The sequence below is a fragment of the Phyllobates terribilis genome, unplaced genomic scaffold (assembly GCF_046119375.1).
Source record: "Phyllobates terribilis strain yellow unplaced genomic scaffold, ASM4611937v1 Scaffold_85__1_contigs__length_6476398, whole genome shotgun sequence".
NCBI lineage: Eukaryota > Metazoa > Chordata > Amphibia > Anura > Dendrobatidae > Phyllobates > Phyllobates terribilis.
The window spans coordinates 5,953,041-5,971,321 of NW_027362845.1; positions in this window are offsets into that span (position 1 = coordinate 5,953,041).

Sequence of the window (18,281 nt, forward strand, 5' to 3'; positions counted from 1 at the left end):
GCTCCAATGTTTGGGCACACAGGGGCTCTCCAAACGCAACATGGCGTCCGCTAACAATTTGAGCCGATTTTCCATTCAATTTGTTAGCGGACACCATGTCGCGTTTGGAGAGCCCGTGATGTGCCTAAACAGTGGAGCTCCCCCACAAGTGTCCCCATTTTGGAAACTATACCCCTCAAGGATTTTATTAAGGTGTATAGTGAACATTTTGAACCCCGAGGTACGGCACAGAATTTGTTTACATTAGGTCATCATATTGAATAAGTTGTCATTATTCTTGAGCGCAAGTGCTCGCTACTTGAGTTTGCATCGGGTACTCAGGTATGCACCATGTACAGCGTGTGCTCGAGTGACATGCTCGAGTCCCTGCTCCGCATGTTTCACGGCTATTAGACACCCAAAAAAAAACATGCGGGGATCGCTCGTGCATGGCAGGCAATCCCCGTAAAGTTTTTTGGCCGCGAAGCAAATGGGGCAGAGACTCGAGCATGTCACTCAAATACCCACGATACTCAATGCATACCAGAGCACCCGATGCAAACTCAAGTAGCGAGCACTTGCTCTCAACACTAGTCGCCATATCGTCATCTTTTTTTCTTACTTTTGAAAAAAATCCCAACCCCAGCCCTAACCCCAGCACAACCCTAGCCCCAGCACAACCCTAGCCCCAAACCCAGCCCTAACCCTAGCCCAATCCTAACCCAAGAGTTTATTTTTGACGCCGTTCCTCGTGCGGTATAAGTGATTAGACGACTTTATTCTTCGGGTCGGTGTGATTACAGCAATGCCAGAATCATATGGGGTTTTTATGACTGACAATTGTCACACACTAAAAGACGCATTTTTTGTAAAATCTAGTTTTTGCATCGCCATATTTTGAGAGCTATAATTTTTCCAGATTTTGGCAGACAGTCATGTGATGGCTCGTTTTTTGCGGGATGACTTGACGTTGTTATTGGTGCCATTTTCAGGCACGTGACATTTTTTGGTCGCTTTCTATTCCGATTTTTGGGAGGCAGAATAAACAAAAACCAACAATTCAGGAATTGTTTTTTTTTTTTATTCTGTTCCGCGTGTGGTAAAATTGATGAGGTAGCTTTATTCTTCGGGTCAGTACGTTTACAGCGGTACCACATTTGTATAATTTTTCTATGTTTTGGCGCTTATACACAATAAAAGCTATTTTATAGAAAAAAATATTTTTTAGCATCGCTTTATTCTGAGAGCTATAACTTTTTTATTTTTCGGCTGATGGAGCTGTATGTCAGCTTGTTTTTATGCGGGACGAGATGTCGTTTTCAGCGGTATCATTTTTATTTATATGCGTTTTTTTGATCGCGTGTTATTGCACTTTTTGTTTGGCGGTATGGTGATAAAGCATTGTTTTTTGCTTCGTTTTTTTTTTTTTTTTTTTACCGTGTTCACTGAAGGGGTTAACTAGTGGGAAAGTTTTATAGGTCAGGTTTTTCCGGACGCGGCGATACCAAATATGTGAACTTTTATTGTTTTTTTTTTATTTTTTTTATAATAATATTTATTGATGGGTACATTATATTTTTATTTTTGGTGTATTATATTTTTTATTTTTTTATAATATTTTTGCACATTTTTTTTTTTTTTTTCCACTTTCACACAGTTTATACACTTTATTACTTTGTCCCACTCTGGGACTTTCACTTTTTTTTTTCTGATCGCCTGCATGGCACAGGAATGGAGCACCATCCCTATGCCATGAAGGCTGTCAGAAATGCACAGTGTGAAGATTGCTTGGAGATGCACTGCGCATGTCCAAGCAATCTTCCTGCTCTCTGGTGACCCGGATGTTGTCATGACGACATCGGGTCGTCATGGCAACACCCGGGAAGCCTTTGCAGACTGCGCTGAAAGCCGGAAGAGGAGGTGAGTATCGCCGATCACCTCCCCTTGCCCCCGCAATGCCGCGATCGACTTCGATCGCAGCATCGCGGGGGTTAATGTGCTGGGAGCGGTGCAGGACCGCTCCCTGCACATAGTACCGGGTGTCAGCTGTGACAATCAGCTGACACCCGGCGGCGATCGCGCCCGCACAGCCTGTGTGCGCGCGCGCGCGATCGCGATGACGTACTAATACGGGTCTGGCTCTTAAGTCCCAGGTCACAGACGCGTATTAGTACGTCAGATGTTATTAAGGGGTTAATGGGCCTCATATATTGCTCCATACATAATATTGGGCCTCATATAATGCTGCATAGAGAATAGTGGGCCTCATATAATGCTCCATACAGAATAATAGACCCCATATAATGCTCCATACAGAATAATGGACCCCATATATTGCTCCATACAGAATAATGGACCCCAAATAATACTCCATACAGAATAATGGGCCCTATATAATGCTCCATACAGAATAATGGGCCACATATAATGCTCCATACAGAGAAATGGGCCCCATATAATGCTTCATACTGAATAATGGGCTCTATATAGTGCTCCATACAGAATAATGGACCCCATATATTGCTCCATACAGAGTAATGGGCCTCATATATTGCTCCATACAGAATAATGGGCCTCATATAACTCTGCATACAGAATAATGGACCCCATATAGTGCTCCATACAGAGTAATGGACCCCATATAATGCTCCATACAGAATAATGGGCCCCATATAATGCTCCATACAGAATAATGGACCCCATATAATGCTCCATACAGAATAATGGACCCCATATATTGCTCAATACAGAATAATGGGCCCTATATATTGCTCCATACAGAGTAACGGACCCCATATAATGCTCCATACAAAATAATGGACCCCATATAATGCTCCATACAGAATAATGGACCCCATATATTGCTCCATACAGAATAATGGACCCCATATATTGCTCAATACAGAATAATGGGCCCTATATATTGCTCCATACAGAGTAACGGACCCCATATAATGCTCCATACAAAATAATGGACCCCATATAATGCTCCATACAGAATAATGGACCCCATATATTGCTCCATACAGAATATTGGACCCCAAATAATACTCCATACAGAATAATGGGCCCTATATAATGCTCCATACAGAATAATGGACCCTATGTATTGCTCCATACAGAATAGTGGGCCCCATATAATGCTCTATACAGATTAATGGACCCCAATATATTGCTCCATACAGAATAATGACCCCATATATTGCTCCATACAGAGTAACAGATCCCATATAATGCTCCATACAAAATAATGGGCCCCATATAATGCTCCATACAGAAAAATGGGCCTCATATATTGCTCCATACAGAATAATGGGCCCCATATATTGCTCCATACAGAATAATGGGCACCATATATTGCTCCATACAGAATAGTGGGCCCCATATAATGCTCCATACAGAATAATGGACCCCATATATTGCTCCATACAGAATAGTGGACCCCATATAGTAACATAGTTTGTAAAGCCGAATAAAGACTTGCGTCCATCAAGTTCGACCTGTTAGTTCTGTAATTGCTAAAGTTGATCCAGAGGAGGGCAAAAACCCCAAATGATTTAGCCAATCTTCACCTGAGGAAAAATTCCCTCCCGACTCTGAAACCAGCAGTCAGAATAAATCCCTGTATCAACCTACTATTTTATTTTATTTTTAAGTATACGCTGAAATCTGCCTGGTATCTAGAAATGCATCCAGTCTGCGCTTGAACTGGTTTAATGAATCTGACATTACCGTCTCCTCACTCAGTGAATTCCATATTCTCACTGCTCTTACCGTAAAGAACCCCTTCCTATGCTGGTGCTGGAACCTTTTCTCTTCCAGTCTTAGTGAATGCCCTCTTGTTACCGTAATATCCCTCCTTTTGAACAAGTCCCGGGCAAGGTCTCTATACTGTCCCCTAACATATTTGTACACATTTATTATGTCCCCCCTCAACCTTATCTTTTCCAGGCTGAATAGTCCTAGTTTTGCCAACCTCTCTGGGTATTGCAGTCCCTCCATTCCCTTTATTAATTTTGTTGCCCTCCTTTGTACCTTTTCAAGCTCATTTATATCCTTTCTATATATTGGGGCCCATAACTGAGCACAGTATTCCAAGTGTGGTCTGACCAGTGCTTTGTACAGTGGAAGAACAATGTTCTCCTCCTTTGCAGCTATACCTCTTCTGATACTTCCCATTACCCTGTTTGCCCTTACAGCAGCGGCCTGACTTTGGGCACTCCAATTTAGTTTGCTATCAATTAAGATGCCCAAGTCCTTCTCCATCTCTGAATGCCCCAATGATTTCCCATTCAGTGAGTACTGGTGACTTCCATTTTTCCTTCCCATATGTATGACCTTACATTTCTCCTCATTAAACCTCATTTGCCATTTAATGCTCCACCTACCCAGCTTATCCAAATCCCTCTGTAGATCTGCACTGTCCTCTTTTGTATTAATTGTTTTACATAACTTTGTGTCATCTGCAAATATTGATATTTTACTATTTATCCCATTGACTATGTCGTTAATAAAGATATTAAATAACATTGGGCCTAGTACAGACCCCTGTGGTACCCCACTAGTGACGCTTACCCAATCTGCTCCATACAGATTAGTGGACGCCATATAATGCTCCATACAGAATAATGGACCCCATATAATGCTCCATACAGAATAATGGACCCCATATAATGCTCCATACAGAATAATGGGCCCCATATATTGCTCCATACAGAATAATGGGCCTCATATAACTCTGCATACAGAATAATGGACCCCATATAGTGCTCCATACAGAGTAATGGACCCCATATAATGCTCCATACAGAATAATGGGCCCCATATAATGATCCATACAGAATAATGGGTCTCATATATTGCTCCATACAGAATAATGGGCCTCATATAGCGCTCCATACAGAATAATGGACCCCATATAATGCTCCATACAGAATAATGGGCCCCATATAATGCTCCATACAGAATAATGGGCCTCATATAGCACTCCATACAGAAAAATGGGCCCCATATAATGCTCCATACAGAATAATGGACCCCATATATTGCTCCATACAGAATAATGGGTCGCATATAATGCTCCATACAGAATAATGAGCCCCATATAATGTTCCATACAGAATAATGGACCCCATATATTTCTCCATACAGAATAATTGACCCCATACATTGCTCCATACAGAGTAGTGGGCCCAATATAATGCTCCATACAGAATAGTGGGCCCCATATATTGCTCCATACAGAATAATGGACCCCATATATTGCTCCATACAGGATAATGGGCCTCATATAATGCTGCATTCACAATAGTGGGCCTCATATAATGCTCCATACAGAATAATGGACCCCATATAATGCTCCATACAGAATAATGGACCCCATATATTGCTCCATACAGAATAATGGACCCCAAATAATACCCTATACAGAATAATGGGCCCTATATAGTGCTCCATACAGAATAATGAACCCCATATATTGCTCCATACAGAATAATGGGCCTCATTATAATGCTCCATAGAGAATAATGGACCCCATATATTTCTCCATACAGAATAACTGACCTCATATAATGCTCCATACAGAATAATTAACCCCATATAATGCTCCATACAGAATAATGGACCCCATATATTGCTCCAAACAGAATAATGGACCCCATATAATACTCCATACAGAATAGTGGGCCATATATAATGCTCTATACAGAATAATGGGCCTCATATATTGCTCCATACAGAATAATTGACCTCATATAATGCTCCATACAGAATAATGAACCCCATATAATGCTCCATACAGAATAATGAACCCCATATAATGCTCCATACAGAATAATGGACCCCATATATTGCTCCAAACTGAATAATGGACCCCATATATTGTTCCATACAGAATAATGGGCCTCGTATAATGCTGCATACAGAATAGTGGGCCTCATATAATGCTCCATACAGAATAATGGACCCCATATAATGCTCCATACAGAATAATGGACCCCATATATTGCTCCAAACAAAATAATGGACCCCATATAATACTCCATACAGAATAGTGGGCCATATATAATGCTCTATACAGAATAATGGGCCTCATATATTGCTCCATACAGAATAATGGGCCTCATATATTGCTCCATACAGAATAATGGGCCTCGTATAATGCTGCATACAGAATAGTGGGCATCATATAATGCTCAATACAGAATAATGGACCCCATATAATGCTCCATACAGAATAATGGACCCCATATATTGCTCCATACAGAATAATGGACCCCAAATAATACTCCTTACAGAATAATGGGCCCTATATAATGCTCCATACAGAATAAATGACCTCATATAATGATCCATACAGAATAATGAACCCCATATAATGCTCCATACAGAATAATGGACCCCATATATTGCTCCAAACAGAATAATGGACCCCATATATTGCTCAATACAGAATAATGGGCCTCGTATAATGCTGCATACAGAATAGTGGGCCTCATATAATGCTCCATACAGAATAATGGACCCCATATAATGCTCCATACAGAATAATGGACCCCATATATTGCTCTATACAGAATAATGGACCCCAAATAATACCCCATACAGAATAATGGGCCCTATATAGTGCTCCATACAGAATAATGAACCCCATATACTGCTCCATACAGAATAATGGGCCTCATATAATGCTCCATAGAGAATAATGGACCCCATATATTTCTCCATACAGAATAATTGACCTCATATAATGCTCCATACAGAATAATGAACCCCATATAATGCTCCATACAGAATAATCGACCCCATATATTGCTCCAAACAGAATAATGGACCCCATATAATACTCCATACAGAATAGTGGGCAATATATAATGCTCTATACAGAATAATTGGCCTCATATATTGCTCCATACAGAATAATGGGCCTCATATAATGCTGTATACAGAATAGTGGGCCTCATATAATGCTCCATACAGAATAATGGACCCAATATAATGCTCCATACAGAATAATGGACATCATATATTGCTCCATACAGAATAATGGACCCCAAATAATACTCCATACAGAATAATGGGCCCTATATAATGCTTCATACAGAATAATGGCCACATATAATGCTCCATACAGAAAAATGGGCCCCATATAATGCTTCATACTGAATAATGGCCACATATAGTGCTCCATACAGAATAATGGACCCCATATATTGCTCCATACAGAACAATGGGCCTCATATATTGCTCCATACAGAATAATGGGCCTCATGTAATGCTCCATACAGAATAATGGATCCTATATATTGCTCCTTAGAGAATAATGGACCCTATATATTGCTCCATAGAGAATAATGGACCCCATATATTTTTCCATACAGAATAACTGACCCCATATAATGCTCCTTGCAGAATAATGAACCCCATATATTGCTCCATACAGAATAATGGACCTCATATAATACTCCATACAGAATATTGGGCCCTATATAATGCTCCATACAGAATAATGGGCCCCATATAATGCTCCATACAGAAAAATGGGCCTTATATAATGCTCCATACAGAATAGGCCCCAAATAATGCTCCCTACATGATGGGCCCCATATAATACTCCATACAAGATGGGTACAATATAAGGGTCCATACATGATGGGCCCCAAATAATAATTATTATTTATTTATATAGCGCCATTGATCCCATTGGTACAGTGGGAAGAGGACCCTGCCCTTGCACGCTTATATTCTACAACATATTATGCTGTGTACATGAAAAAAAAATCAAATACTTCTCTGTCCTCATTCCTCGTTGGCTACAGCTCCAGTCTATTCAGCGTCGCCATCTTCCCACTCTCTGCCCTGTGACGCTCATAGCAGAGGGCGCGCTGTAGTGATGCTATCGCTCCGTCTGACCTGAGATGTAACAAGTCAGCAGACACAGAAGAACCTGGAGCTGGGGAATGAGGAGAGGTAAGTATTCCAAGTGTCCCCGACTTACTGGCCCCATAGAGCGCCAATGTCCCTGAAGGCGAGTGGCCTCCCCCACTGGCTCAAGGCCCAGGCACTTGCCCATATGTGTCGGGTGCTGATGCTGGCCCTGGCTAGCACTTTTGGAGGAAGTTGCAATAAGATGGAGAGGGGGCGCCAATAGCGCTGTTACCCAGACAACTCATATGATGGTAAAATGGAGTGCTACAGGAGACACCAAGCCTCAAGGGTCCGAGTATCATAAGTCGTGGATGCAAGAAAGTGCCATAAATCTTTGCTCCTCCGGGTCCAAAAAAGGATGCAATATCCAGTGCTTAGCTATGAGTCCATTTATTGAAGCTAAAATCAGACGCGTTTCGTGGACGTCCTGTCCACTTCATCAAGTGCATAGCTTATACCGGGTATAACAAGGTGTGGACATACATACAGTGGGTACGGAAAGTATTTTCAGACCCCTTTAAATTTTTCACTTTTTATTTCATTGCAGCCATTTGGTTTATTCTAAAAAGTTCATTTTTTTTTCTCATTAAAGTACACTCGGAACCCCATCTTGACTGAAAAAAAACAAATGTAGCATGTATTCAGACCCTTTGCTCAGACACTCATATTTAACTCACATGCTGTCCATTTCCTTGTGATCCTCCTTGAGATGGTTCTACTCCTTCACTGGAGTCCAGCTGTTTTTAATTAAACTGATAGGACTTGATTTGGAAAGGCACACACCTGTCTATATAAGACCTCACAGCTCATAGTGCATGTGAGACCAAATGAGAATCATGAGCTCAAAGGAACTGCCCAAGGAGCTCAGAGACAGAACTGTGGCAAGACACAGATCTGGCCAAGGTTATAAAAGAATTTCTGCATTACTCAGAGCACAGTGGCCTCCATAATCCTTAAATGGAGGAAGTATTGGACCACCAGAAGACTTCCTAGACCTGGCCGTCCAGCCCAACTGAGCAATCGTGTGAGAAGAGCCTTGGTGAGGTAAAGAAGAACCCCAAAATCACTGTGGCTGAGCTCCAGAGATGCAGTAGGGAGATGGGAGAAAGTTCCACAAAGTCAGCTATCACTGCAGCCCTCAACCAGTCGAGCCTTTATCGTAGAGTGACCCGACTGAAGCCTCTCCTCAGTGCAACACATATGAAAGCCCGCATAGAGTTTGCTCAAAAACACATGAAGGACTCCCAGACTATGAAATAAGATTCTCTGGTCTGATGAGACGATGATAAAACTTTTTGATGATAATTCTAAGCGGTATGTGTGGAGAAAACCAGGCACTGCTCATCATCTGCCCAACACAATCCCAACAGTGACACATTGTGGTGGCAGCATCATGCTATGGGGGTGTTTTTCAGCTGCAGGGACAGGACGACTGACTGCAACTGAAGGAAATATGAATGCGGCCAAGTACCGAGATATCCTGGATGAAAACCTCTTCCAGAGTGCTCTGGAACTTAGACTTGGCCAAAGGTTCACCTTCCAACAAGACAATGACCCTAAGCACACAGCTAAAATAACAAAGGAGTGGCTTCAGAAAAACTCTGTGACCATTCTTGACTGGCCAAGCCAGAGCCCTGACCTAAACCCAATTGAGCATCTCTGGAGAGACCTGAAAATGGCTGTCCACCAACGTTCACCATCCAACCTGACGGAACTGGAGAGGATCTGCAAGGAAGAATGACAGAGGATCCCCAAATCCAGGTGTGAAAAACTTTTTGCATCAATCCCAAGAAGAGTCACGGCTGTACTAGCTCAAAAGAGTGCTTCTACTCAATACTGATCAAAGGGTCTGAATACTTATGACCATGTGATATTTCAGTTTTTCTTTTTTAATAAATTTGCAAAAATTTCTGCATTTCTGTTTTTTTTTCAGTCAAGATGGGGTGCAGAGTGTACTTTAATGAGAAAAAATGAACTTTTTAGAATTTACCAAATGGCTGCAATGAAACAAAGAGTGAAAAATTTAAAGAGGTCTGAATACTTTCCGCACCCACTGTATATACAAGTCAAAAAGAAAAAAATGTGAAAAAACCTGGCACCAAACCAGAGTGGGCGTTAGGGAACAAAAGTTCGTTCAATATGAGAAAAGCATAAATTTGAGTCTCCATCAATGTATATATGTGTCAAGAATAAAATAATGTTAGTGACGCGCCCCTGGGCCTGTGTCGCGCAGCGTTGCGCACGCGGGAGCTTACCCGGAGCCGGATCTGTTGAGGGTTGTAGTCTCGTGGCGGTGATCCGGTCCGTGCCCAGGGAGTCAGACTAAGTGGCGCTGTATCAGCAGTAGATGATGGACGACTACGCCACCCGTTGAATGCAGCTATGGAGCTGCCGCTGCAGGGCAGACCGCTGAGGCCGGTGGAAGGATGGTGCAGCGTGGATGGTATAACCCCCAACGGGAGAGGTATGGCCTCAGGGCAGCCGACGTGGATGATGGGGGTAGCAGGAATCACTCAGAGACGGTACGGTGTAGTTCAGGGTCTTTACTGGTGACAACGATAGACCCTCCCGGAGTACTGGCTAGCGATTGGGTCCTGGTCAGTCCTTGAGCAGATGGGATCTCCCCTGGCCAGGCGGAGTTGTAGGCCTCCCAAACTAACGATACTCTTCTGGCTACCTTGCTAGAGGCGGGTATAAGTAGCCCACGTCCCTGAGTGTACCGTGTGGTGCTCACCCGTATGGCCGGTGACTCGGGGCCTTCTAGTAGCTTCCGCTCCACGACGGCGGTGCTGGTCCCATGCGTGTGACCGTGCCTTCGAGTTTCTTGGCCAGAGGACCTGAAATCCCCTGCCTGACGGATTCTGCTGCTGGGTAGGAGTTAGTCCCCACAGCCTCGGACTCCGGGTCCGGTAAGAAATCTTCTCTGTCAGGGCGAGCTCTGCAGCTGCCAGCCCCTGACTCCTTGTAACACTGCTCCCACAGAGCTCCTGTTGTTCTTCCCATAGCTGCCTCTCTTCTCTGTCTCTACTTCTGGCATGGCCCAGCCGGAGCCACAGCTCCCTGTCAGCCCTCCTGGCTGATCTCTCCCTCTGAACTCCCTAACCCTGCCTCAGCCCCAGGTTTATATAGGGGAAGTCCTTCCCCTCCCAGGACTGGGCAGGAGGTGTGGCATGCATAGGATTCCTGACCAAGAGACCTCCCACCTGCTCTCAGACATAACATTGCTTGTTACTGTGGAAACCAGACCCCTGGGGTGCCACATTCCCCCCTAGTGAAATTTAGTACTCCGGGACTAAACATATTTTTAGAAAAACATAACAAGGTATAAACAATAATAATACAATAAGAAAAACACATAAAGATGGTTACGGCGTGTCCGCAACCGGGTGCAGTCTTTGAAGAAAAGCAAGGTGTCCATTTCACCAAAACAGGGAGACGTAACCAGGTAGGGGTCTGTCCTCCCCGAGTCCTTAACAGTCTTTTAGTCCATCCTGGGTTACGCTCCACTAACTGTACAAAGGATTCCCGGTAAATCCACCAAGGACTCCTATAAATTACTAGAAACACATAATTATTTACAGGATATGGCCGCTCTCAGTCCTCGGCCAGTGGGGATAAGGATTGGCTGCTCACAGTCCTCAGCCTGGTAAGGGATAGGGACACACGGGGAACAATTCACTAATCCCAACGGGGACCATATTTTAATTAGCAGCAGTCCTTGTACCCTTACGGGTAACTATTTACAGCTCTTTATTCACGCTACTTCCCTTCAGTAGCTATGTCCTCTTTGTGCTCCCTCCTGAGGGTAGTCCTCAGACCCGTCCGGATCCTCTTGGCTTTCCTCGTATTGGTAGTACTGCAGCTCCTCCTCGGTTAGCTGGGTTAGTATCTCTGCGACAGTCCTCCTCCCAGGTGGCCAGGACTTTACCTCCCTTTGGGCTGCCCCGGTTAATTGGGCCACCAGGATGCTCACTTTTTGCTCCTCTGTGAGGGGGTACACCTGGAAGAGGCTATCCAGCTTTTCTCTAAAGTCATGCCGGGTATGTGACTCCCCTGAGTACTGGGGTAGCCAGGCTGCCCCCGGGATATAGGGCATGGTGAAAGGCATGACCGCAACAGCGGTGGCGCTGGCGGGGGTTGAAGCGGTGAAGCTCTCCTCCGTATCCGACATCCTTCTCCCCCCTAGTGGACCGTGGCCTACCTTGCGATGATCCTCTTCCGTAGGCCGCGGCTCCGCAGTGGATCGTCAGGGTTGAGGACCTTCCGTCGCGCTCCTGTGACGTCAGCGTCTGCTGGGCTCCTTCCAGGACCTTACGCAACGTCCGGACGTGAGGCGGGGCTTCAGTTCTCGCGCGCTTTCGGAGTCCACGCCCCTCTTCTTCCCGCGCGGCGTCCTCAAGATGGCGTCCAATGGCGGGAAAACTCCACGTGTGGCGGGAAGAAGGCTGAAGATGGCGCCGGATGGCGGGAAAACTCCACCGATGGCGGGAAGGAAGCGGAAGATGGCGCCGGATGGCGGGAATCTTCACCACAGGTAAGTTTGAACAGTCTTTTTCAGGCACGCAGTACCCGGTGGTTGCGGGCACGAGATCCTGCCGACTACGCCAAAAGTTGACGCGCCCCTGGGCCTGTGTCGCGCAGCGTTGCGCACACGGGAGCTTACCCGGAGCCGGATCTGTTGAGGGTTGTAGTCTCGTGGCGGTGATCCAGTCCGTGCCCAGGGAGTCAGACTAAGTGGCGCTGTATCAGCGGTAGATGATGGACAACTACGCCACCCGTTGAATGCAGCTATGGAGCTGCCGCTGCAGGGCAGACCACTGAGGCCGGTGGAAGGATGGTGCAGCGTGGATGGTATAACCCCCAACGGGAGGGGTATGGCCTCAGGGCAGCCGACGTGGATGATGGGGGTAGCAGGAATCACTCAGAGACGGTACGGTGTAGTTCAGGGTCTTTACTGGTGACAACGATAGACCCTCCCGGAGTACTGGCTAGCGATTGGGTCCTGGTCAGTCCTTGAGCAGATGGGATCTCCCCTGGCCAGGCGGAGTTGTAGGCCTCCCAAACTAACGATACTCTTCTGGCTACCTTGCTAGAGGCGGGTATAAGTAGCCCACGTCCCTGAGTGTACCGTGTGGTGCTCACCCGCATGGCCGGTGACTCGGGGCCTTCTAGTAGCTTCCGCTCCACGACGGCGGTGCTGGTCCCATGCGTGTGACCGTGCCTTCGAGTTTCTTGGCCAGAGGACCTGAAATCCCCTGCCTGACGGATTCTGCTGCTGGGTAGGAGTTAGTCCCCACAGCCTCGGACTCCGGGTCCGGTAAGAAATCTTCTCTGTCAGGGCGAGCTCTGCAGCTGCCAGCCCCTGACTCCTTGTAACACTGCTCCCACAGAGCTCCTGTTGTTCTTCCCATAGCTGCCTCTCTTCTCTGTCTCTACTTCTGGCATGGCCCAGGAGCTGGGCCCAGCCGGAGCCACAGCTCCCTGTCAGCCCTCCTGGCTGATCTCTCCCTCTGAACTCCCTAACCCTGCCTCAGCCCCAGGTTTATATAGGGGAAGTCCTTCCCCTCCCAGGACTGGGCAGGAGGTGTGGCATGCATAGGATTCCTGACCAAGAGACCTCCCACCTGCTCTCAGACATAACATTGCTTGTTACTGTGGAAACCAGACCCCTGGGGTGCCACATTAGCATGATTAAAAAATAAATAATTAAGAACCAGTATACTTCAGTGCATATTGCTTAAATAAAAAATAATTTTGAAATGGGAATAAAACCTGTTGTATTGCGATCAACTGGATTATGTTTAGATCCTAATCGTGGTGCAGCCCTCTATGCTATGGGTGCATATGTATGTATCAAGACTGATTTTGTTCCAATTATAAAATTATAAAAGAATATTTAAAAATGTATTTAACTTATATATACATATGAAATTAAAAATAAAAAGGGAAAATGTATATCAAGATCCAAGAGACGATGCCTTGTCTAAGAGTATGTCATATGGACGGTACATGTTTTTTGTGTAACTCAAGTTTATTGAAATTGAGATTGAATTGAACACAACAAGAAAAAATACAATCTTGAGAATTGTACATGTGTAACTCAATCACAAGTGTATAAATATTAAAGACATATCAATTACAATTAATTTATGTTTAATAACAAAACTTATGACAGCTGACATCTTCTATTCATTAATATTGATTACTAGTAACATTAGGATCAAGAAAGAAAATTTATAATGTAATAACAACTCATTTAACTGTATTAGTTTATGAATGAAAGAGGTATATAGAGAAAGTTTTGAGTGGGGGGAAAAGGAGATAGAAGAGGAGAGAGAGAAAGAGGGGAAGGAAGGAAAAAGAGGGGAAGGTTATTTTAGAACTGAAGGATTAAATTTCTCCACCAGGCAGACCCGGGCCTCCGAATAGGCGGGAAGAAGAAAGGAAAGACTTGGTTAATTGGTTCAGAGAGGGGAAAACAAACCAGATTCAATATATCCATGTTGTGATAGTGAACATTTTGCCTGTAGGTATGAGTTAAGACCAGGATAACCAGGAATCTAGATCTGGGTTTCCCTAAATGCAATCCAAGGAGCCCAAATATTGTAGGTCTTATCAGGGTCTCCCGTCACTTGACCTATCAATTGTTCCATTCTATAGATATCGTTGAGTTCCGCAACAAATTCAGAATGTGAGGGCGATTTCTCTTGTTTCCAAAACCAGGGAATCAGATTTCTGGTAGCAGTGAGGAAATGTCTGACAAGACCCTTCTTGGACTTAGATATCGACAAATCACTTAGAGATAAGGCTAACTCCATTGAGGGTTGGATCTTAAAATAGATAATCTGTTGTAGAGTTCAAAAATTGCTACCCACAGTTTCTTTATGGGTGGGCATGCCCACCAGATATGTGCATATGGTCCTTTTTCCTTCAAGCATCTCCAGCAAATGTCTGGAGTTGTTGGGAACATGGAGTGAATAGTGGAGGGGAATCTATACCACCTTGATAAGACCTTATAGCTCCTTTCCTGTGACACCGAACATAACGACGACCTAAATGTAAATAAAAGGATCTTCGATCTATCCTCAGGTGATAAAGGTTTTCGAAAGTCATTCTCCCATTTCGAAAAGAATATCAGAAAATAAGAGTTTATCCCTCTTGATAAAGGTTATACAGAAGAGAGACAGTGTGATCTGGAGGGTTTTTTGATATACAAAGCGTTATAAAGGGGGTAAATGGTCTACATATGTTGGTTTGTTTGGCTATTGCAGTGATAAAGCTTTTTAGTTGTTCATAGAAAAACCAAGGACCTGAAGGGTGTTCTTCACCCAAAAATATTTCTTGAAGAGATTTTATTCTGGTTTGATTTATATAGTCATATACAATCGGTTGTGAACTTTTATGTTTGTTTTAGTGATGAGCGAGCATGCTCAATACTGCTCGGTGCTCGCCCCAGCATCTCACTGCTTGAGATGCTTGGCGCTCGCCGAGTATTTCCGGGGTTACTCGGTGGGAGCTCGAGTCCCCTCCCTGCATGTTTGGCGCTCTTTACAGAGCCAATGAACGTGCAGGGATTGCCTGCCACTCACTGTAATGCCACAGCCATGTTGGTTGTGGCATTACAGTGATTGGCTGGCCACATAGCATCATCAGGTCTATATCAGACCTGGCGCCGCCATGCTCATCACAATCACTCTGGAATCAGACAGTGTAGGGAGATGTGCTGCTGAGCTAGGAAGAGATTTGCTTGTTTATTAGGCAGTGTAGGTAGAACAGATAGAACAGAAGTATATTACACATATCCATCTCAACAAACAGTCCTTCTGAGGACTAATCCATCTGCAGAGATATCAGGCAGGCAGTGTATATAGCAGACTGCAGTGCATATAGCACAAGAGGCTCCATGCCAGTTCTGTCTGCTGCTGCTGCTGTTAGACATTTCTAGACATAGGCCCAGGTCTCAGGGACCAGGAATTTTTTTTTTTTTTATCTTAATCCTCATTATTTGCTTAAAAAGCAATCCAGAGAACACAGTTTTTCTGCGCCATTTGCTTGTTGGCACTGCAGAATACAGCCAGGTCCTTTCCATATTACATATTAAAAATCCAGCTATTTAAAACTGTGGTTTGTCCATCACACGGATCACATATAATTGCGCTGAAAATATTGCCATTTCTGGGCTCCATTTAAATTTTGTTTCAGTGTGTCAGTGAAGCTATTGCCACCAGTTTGCTGTTAAAAATAGTTACCTACAGGCACTCACATCTTCTCGCTCGACCTTCCTGTCCCAATTAATAGGGGACCGCAGAACACCACTATTGAACACAGAGCAGTGTGGAAAGGTTGTTGGTTGGATAGCAGATAATGCTTCCAGTCACTTAGCCACCACCACCACCACACTGTCGTCCACACTGTCAAGTCTCAGTAGCCGTGAGTCTGGACCGCATATTCCTCACCCTGAACCTCCTTCCTCCCACCATGCCGAGTGCCCAGGGACAACTGATCCCACACTTGGACACTCTGAAAAGCTGTTCACTTTTCCATTTATAGATTTGGGCCTCACGCCCGGTCTACTTGAAGCGGAGCTAGAGGAGATCGCAAATATTTGAGCAGCCACAGTCACACGAAGGCAACGGTGGGAAAATGTCACAAGAGGTGGACGATGATGAGACAAAATTGCCAGAAAGTCAGGAGGATGACCAGGGTGCGGAAGTGGAAGACGAGGTGGTGGATGATATAGTAACTGACCCAACCTGGCAGGAGGACATGCAGAGCGAGGATAGCAGCACACAGGGGGAGGGAGGCAGTGCACCCCAATAGGCAGGAAGATGCAGTGTGGTGGCCGCAGACAGAACGTAGGCAACCGTTCCCCGTAACACCAACATATCTTGTTCTGGAAAATAAGTATTTACTAGGTAACAAGTATTTACTACTATGCCTTATTTGGACTAAAGGCCTTTAAATAGCTCCACTTCTCTCCATTTGAGAGAAATGTCAAGCTTGTTAAGTTGGTTGTTTATGGTTGTTTTTAACTTCTTCCACCATGTTTTTCTTTTCCATCCCTCCCCTTTGTTTTTTTTCCCTTTCCTTATCTCTTTATTTGTTAATTTATTTATCTTACATCACATTCAAAAGTGCTTATAGACATGTCTGTGTTGTTAAGGTACAACCTCGTATTACATACACAAGAATATCACTATGACATTAATGTTAGATATTTTAGCGTGGAATGTCCGGTTGATGGGAAAGCCACTAAGAGATGTGCGGTTTTTACGTATTTAAAACAGTTCCATCCAGCTATACTATGTACAGTAAAGACCAAAAGTTTGGACCCACCTTCTCATTTCAAGATTTTTCTGTATTTTCGTGACTATGAAAATTGTACATTCACACTGAAGGCATCAAAACTATGAATTAACACATGTGGAATTATATACTTAACAAAAAAGTGTGAAACAACTGAAAATATGTCTTATATTCTAGGTTCTTCAAAGTAGCCACCTTTTGCTTTGATGACTGCTTTGCACACTCTTGGCATTCTCTTGATGAGCTTCAAGAGGTGGTCACTGGAAATGGTTTTCCAACAATCTTGAAGGAGTTCCCAGAGATGCTTAGCACTTGTTGGCCCTTTTGCCTTCACTCTGCGGTCCAGCTCACCCCAAACCATCTCGATTGGGTTCAGGTCTGGTGACTGTGGAGGCCAGGTCATCTGGCGTAGCACCCCATCACTCTCCTTCTTGGTCAAATAGCCCTTACACAGCCTGGAGGTGTGTTTGGGGTCATTGTCCTGTTGAAAAATAAATGATGGTCCAACTAAACGCAAACCGGATGGAATAGCATGCCGCTGCAAGATGCTGTGGTAGCCATGCTGGTTCAGTATGCCTTCAATTTTGAATAAATCTCCAACAGTGTCACCCGCAAAGCACCCCCACACCATCACACCTCCTCCTCCATGCTTCACGGTGGGAACCAGGCATGTAGAGTTCATCTGTTCACCTTTTCTGCGTCGCACAAAGACCCGGTGGTTGGAACCAAAGATCTCAAATTTGGACTCATCCGACCAAAGCACAGATTTCCACTGGTCTAATGTCCATTCCTTGTGTTCTTTACCCAAACAAGTCTCTTCTGCTTGTTGCCTGTCCTTAGCAGTGGTTTCCTAGCAGCTATTTTACCATGAAGGCCTGCTGCACAAAGTCTCCTCTTAACAGTTGTTGTAGAGATGTGTCTGCTGCTAGAACTCTGTGTGGCATTGACCTGGTCTCTAATCTGAGCTGCTGATAACCTGCGATTTCTGAGGCTGGTGACTCGGATAAACTTATCCTCAGAAGCAGAGATGACTCTTGGTCTTCCATTCCTGGGGCGGTCCTCATGTG